The sequence below is a fragment of the Hibiscus syriacus genome, unplaced genomic scaffold (genome assembly GCF_006381635.1).
Source record: "Hibiscus syriacus cultivar Baekdansim isolate YM2019G1 unplaced genomic scaffold, ASM638163v2 tig00003507_pilon, whole genome shotgun sequence".
Taxonomy (NCBI): domain Eukaryota; kingdom Viridiplantae; phylum Streptophyta; class Magnoliopsida; order Malvales; family Malvaceae; genus Hibiscus; species Hibiscus syriacus.
Window position 1 is genome coordinate 947844 of NW_024061975.1, and position 6109 is coordinate 953952.

General features: G+C 36.6%; 1 long non-coding RNA gene and 1 pseudogene across 1 annotated transcript; both read right to left on the reverse strand.

Annotated features, from left to right (window-relative positions):
• Positions 1–244: 244 nt before the first annotated feature.
• Positions 245–955, reverse strand: LOC120178797. The gene is made up of 3 exons (XR_005521545.1): positions 888–955; positions 687–748; positions 245–570 (listed from the first exon to the last, which is right to left on the reverse strand). It is a non-coding gene; the product is annotated as an uncharacterized LOC120178797 (long non-coding RNA).
• A 172-nt stretch (positions 956–1127) lies between these two features.
• Positions 1128–5797, reverse strand: LOC120178203 (annotated as a pseudogene).
• Positions 5798–6109: the final 312 nt, after the last annotated feature.

Below are 6109 nucleotides of genomic sequence, written 5' to 3' on the forward strand. Positions count from 1 at the left end.
GTTTTGTAATGTAAATTCATGTAACAGCTGTATTTCCATAGTCTTAACATCATCTTTCTGCAGCTCATCTTCATTACCAGCTATTTTATACACATTGCTCATTATCTGTTTTCCGGCATTGCCATTATGTAGATCATTGTAACTATGTGGTTCACAACACTAAATAGTATCAGTAGGTGCACAGTTCAGAGATATCTGCAATTTTAGAACTGATTGGTGTAAGTGAGAATTAAAACAAGAAAATTACAAATTACAGGCGCATCAATAGATCTTTGACTGTAAATATATTGGGTAAATCAGGCAGTTTCAACAATGATTCAGGGACTACTATGTTGTCATACAGTCCGGCATGTAAACAGCATCATGGATCCATATGCAAGCAGGATTATCAACCATCGAAAAGCTCTAAAAAAACTGTGTTGAAAGCCAAGGTAATGCTTTTTTTGCTTTTTAAGCCAAGGTAACATATGTGTAAGAGGAGAATCATCTGAATTTTCTGATTTCCTTCTTGATCTTTCTTTGACCATGATATACAAACGAGTCGATGATCCCCGCAACCGTGGAAGATACCTAAACGAGAAGTAACATGATCTTTGTCACTTTAAACGAAACGATGCATCAGGTAAAGCCAAGCCAATGCATTAGGAAACAAAGGATTCGGATCATTCTAATGGAAATGATAGTACCTCCAATTACAGCACATATATTGGTGATGAAGTGCAAAAATGAAATATGTTCTAAAAGTGACCTGCACATGGGAAGATGAAAACCCAATGTTGTATCATATTTTCTAGATGCTTTCGAGTTAATATCTAAGCAATTATATGCATGGTCCTTGGAGTCTCATTGGGCAGCGGCTAAAAGTGTTCTGCGATACTTAAGGGTACCTTGTGTCATGGCTTGTTTCTTCATTCTCGCACACCCTTGCGTCTCACGCCTTTGCCGATGCTGATTGGGTGGTTCTCTTACTGATGGCAAATCCACTACTGCCTATGTTCTTTACCTTGGTTCCAATGTCGTCTCTTGGAAGTTGCTCGGCAAAAGACTGTTTTACGCTCATCTACTGAAGCTGGATATCGTGCTCTTGCTCACTCCACGGCAGAAATACTATGGGTACAACACCTTCTTCAGGAGATTGGCGTCTCCCTTGCTTCGTCGCCAATCCGTTCTGTGATAATCTTAGTGCTATGTATGTCTGTAGAATCTCGTGTTCCACTCTCGTATAAGCACCTTGCTCTTGACTTCTTTTTGTCTGGGATTTGGTTGTTGTTGGTTCTTTGCACGTTCATCATGTTCCATCCACATCGCAGCTTGCTGAGCAAGCCTCTTAGTTGGAAGCTTTTACTTCTCTTTGGTCCAAGATTGGTGTCTCCGATGGATCCTCCATCTTGCGGAGGTGTTAGAGATAAACACTAATGTCTCTCATATCTTATCTCTTATATTTGAATGTAATTAAATTAGCTATATTCTCTCTTGATAACCTTCTTCTGAGCGTTGTACTCTAGACTCTACATGTATATTCTTTATTGGATGCTGTAACAAATACGTGAATACAATGAACCTTACTTTTCAACACATTTAATTACCAATACCATCATGAAACTATGCAACAGCTAACAGATATCTGATTAAGAATAAAATGACCTACCTTGATTGGAGAAAGTCATAAAGAAGAAAACAGGATGAGAATTAGGACTAATGAACTCCAAATCCCTGAAATGCTCCGTCACGGAATACTGTGCGTAGGAATGCAAGCACATCTCAGAACACGATCCAATAAATATGATAAAATAATGCAATTCTTATTCTCGATGAGCCAACTTTCAGTACCTGATTCGAGTTAACAGTGTGGCCTCTGATATCGGTATATATTGTGGGTACTACCTGCAAAATTAAACAAGAATCAGTGTGACAAGTCCATACATTGGCTCCATGTATGAGGTGCACCTGGAGCCTACAATTATATTCACGCCAAAATCAATTCCCCAACCCGCCACCATGGGCATGAAAATGAAAGCGAAGTCACAGGAAACTGTTCATCTGTCAATAAAAGTGCTTAAAAACAAGGAACATCCATAGATCCTTTAAAATACCAACCTTGATGAAGTACTGGTACATTCATTTGAGGTTTTATGTGTCCATTGTGCCCTGAAATAGAAAATATGAATCAACCATTAAAAAATTCAGTATTTGCATTTGGTTTCACTTTCATTTTGAAAACAAAACATACCAAAGAGTAAACAAGTCTTTAATGCCATGAAAAAAATAACTATTACCCATCAAGAGGATTACCACACCGGGGAAGTATCACCAAAAGCTAACCTATTAATTCTGGGACTTATCTGTTTTAAACACCACAAATGTCAAATATACCATTGAAATTTGCAACAAAAGTAAAGCATATATTATATATAGAACATAACAGCTCCCCTAAGAAAGGAGCTTAAATACAAAGATGAGCCTACATTATAACTGTCCTTCTGGAAAGATACCAAGTCATCGAAGAAAAAGTTTGATTGATGAAACTTTTGCCTGCTGCAAATGAAAATTTCCAGCAACTCTATTAACCTCAAGAGATCCATGGATGTTGCATCCTTCACCCATCCTCCTGTTTTATCCTTTCAAAAAAAGCCTTCTCTTTTGCACGGGAAAGCCAAAAAATGTAAAAAGCAGATAAACATCAAGCCACAAAGTAGGATTTGCTCTCCCAAGTAGGGAGCAAATGATAATATTTTGCAGAAACTACTTGGGCAAAAACTTGCAAAGAAACCTGGTCAATCAAGTCTGCATTAGTCATAGCCCACCCTTTTCGCCGATACGCATCTCGAACCTTTCACATGAGTTACAACAGTCATCATCTGATGCACGATAGAGAGGAAAAAGAGAAAACCTTCCATAAGTTGTATACTGACGATTAAATAATCAGCTAAGATGTTACACATAGGATAAGTACTCCAGTTAGCAACTAGAAACCTTGAGATCATTGTAGCAAAAACTTCAGCAGTGACTTTGCCAGTAAGCTAATAGTAAAGATTTACAAACAGCAGTCATGTAATTTGTTTCTTTATCAGTTTTGCAGAGAGCGTTAGTATATGTCTTCAAATATCATGCCTTTTAAGGCATAGACAATCTTAAAGCACTTTAGAGTTTGACTACAATAGAAATTTCTAGAGGATTCGCCAACACTGTATTGCCAGCATTTAATTCTGACATGAGAACTTTTTTTTACTCTATCCACTTGAGATCATTCCACAAGGACTACCGAGGACATTTAAGCTCCAAGGGTAAAAAACTGATGTACAAACTATACTTTTCCTTATTTTGTTTGTAGTATCACCAACTTTCTTAAAAATATCACTAGGCGTCTTATTTGTCATAGAATGTTCTAGTTTTTCCAATATCTTTATCTGAATACATAAAGTTTGCATATGTAGCTGAGAATTAGAGAAATGAACTACACATTAATCACAATGTAATGATCACAAAAAACAAGTGTCTGGGTTCTTAGAGCAAAAAAAGCTGACTATTTCAGGAAAATTTCCCAGCCATTACTAATCAACCAATTCATATCCTTGTTAGCACTTGTGTGATGTATTCAACATGATCCAATAACATAGTGAGACAAGGATTCTGAAATCATACATACCTGCTCTGCACCAAAGCACGAACCACAATACGTCTCATTTTTTTCAAGCCTGCCACCGTGCCTCTGCAGAGGTTTCTCAATCTAAAAAGAAATGAAGAACGGAAAGCCAAAATGAACCAAATTTTGAGGTACTGACAAAATAATAAAAAGAAAATGAGAAGACCATTTAATTAAGTGGTGACACCATCCATCAAATGCCAATATGTCAGGGACTTAAGGTGAAAGGAGATAGCAACATTTTAATAATCAGAGAGCAGAGCACTGCAATCAAACATCTGTAAAAGGGTCCTTTATGCAAAAGTTTACCCGTGACAAGTTATATTACCAGTAAGCAATTAAACTCCGAAATAAGGTTAGAAGCCCAAAAGTTGCTGTCTGTCCTAACCGGTTCCTTTATGCATGTTTTATGTTTACTTTCACTTTCCTTCAGTTTTACCTATAGGAACCTTTAAGAAAAACAAAAGTTTTCTGCCCATCTTCTAAATGTAAACTATGAACCATTACTTCAAAATTTCCAGTCACCACAGAAACTGCTGCTGGTATATCTGCTCTAGAACAACCGAAATGCATTCAATTTTGAAGCAGTAGTCTTTTTATGATCCTATCAACATATCCTTTCTTTGCATCAGTAGAAATAGAATACTTTACTTTCAGTTGTCTCTATTCAGCATATTGCCAACCTTGTAACATGCCATTCTATCAAATAAGTCATTTCTATCAAAGGAAAATCATCCTTCAAAACCAATAATGCTAAATACGGCACGCAAACAAGAAACTCTAGAGAATTATAACTCATCTACCTTTGGAGCTCCAATACCATCCGGCCTGGATTCTATCACATCACCATGAGCATTGATTCTTTTCTTAATTATATCATGTTTCTGCATATAAACATTGAAAGGTTACAAATGCAAGCAGACAAAGAATTTGGAAAAAAAGCCATTGAAACTAATAAAATAAATCTAAGCATCTGTTGCACTGCACGTACTATGTCAAGATGTTGCTCGCCACTGATATCCATAGTGTCAACACTGAGTAGTGTACATGGAATAGCAGGAAAAGTAACATCAAACTGCAAATCCAGACGGAAATGGGGTGTAAATAAAGCAAGAAAGATTGTTCACTACAACAATTAAACCCCAACAACAACCAAACATGAAAATTTCCTAACATAAAAGGCTCTAAAACTTGCTTTGAGCATTCCAAATCAGTAGAAGATCAAGTAGGAAGTTAAAAACTATGACGAAAAGATGCACAAAATGTGCAACCTGAAAAACCCTTTTACAGGTAGCAAATTTGGAGTACAAGTCCAGGAAACTCATTTCACAATAAGTAAGAAGAAAGATAGTTACATTTATGTGGAAGGTTTCGCCTCGTGAAGTATCCACCAAGAGCTTGGTCTCAGTAACGGTATGAAGGTATAATCCTGCTCAAAAAAAAGTTCAAAATAGTAAAATAATCATGATTCAAGAATTAAACACCACCAGATTCCAACGACAAACATATTTTTGGGATGAAAATATATATAGTGACAATTTGATTATACCCTAAGTTGCTAACTTATAGTAAGCTACTTATAGCATGAAAACATTCGGTTCTCTTGTAAGTGCAGACTGAATATGAAAAGCAGACAATATATCTACAATAATACACAATTTTACATCAATACTCAACTTCCTCAAATATCTCACCTTTATACATTGGTATATAATAATTAAGCGCGCGCGCGCACACACACAAAAAAAAAACAATTTTCTAAAGCTAATAGGCATACAAAAATTCACAGAAAGAGAAGAAAAAGTGGGTTGAGAGAAAAGTTACTGAATTCAGAGAAGACAAGTAGGAGTATGGCAAGAGAGGAGAAGAGGGTGATAATGCCACCGGAGAGTGTACGGCTGAAGAAATCTTCATTGACTTTCGGGTATGCGTCCAAATTCCGTAGCTTGTTAAAGACGGTGTTCTTCATGGCCAACCCCTTTCACCAGCGTTGAACACAACCCAAATGGGCAGAGAGATATGTACAGAGGAATGTGTGCAGAAAAACTGAAAGCGAGGTTCTTTTTACTGGGGGAAGACGGCGGCGCGTAGGAGAAGAAAGGAGGCGGACAGAGAGGAAGGAGTGAAAGGCTGACCGATGAATTTACATAAATGGGCATCAATCATGGAATTCATCAAATGGGTCGAAGTCAAATTTGATGTCCTAAAATGTCAAACCAAGTTCATATATTTTAATGACTTTCTGGTTTCTTCCTGGAGATTACACTACTTTCCTTCCAAACCAAATAAATAAATACTAACGCTTTAGCATTCAAATAATCTTTGGGTGCAATGCTCAAACACTCATCAAAGCCAACAGTAATTAGTTTCCGCACGAATAAAGTGACCTGCAGTAAAAAATTTATTTTTATTTTTTAAAGATTCGAATTCGAATATCATAAATATTAGAATATAAATTTTTTTAAA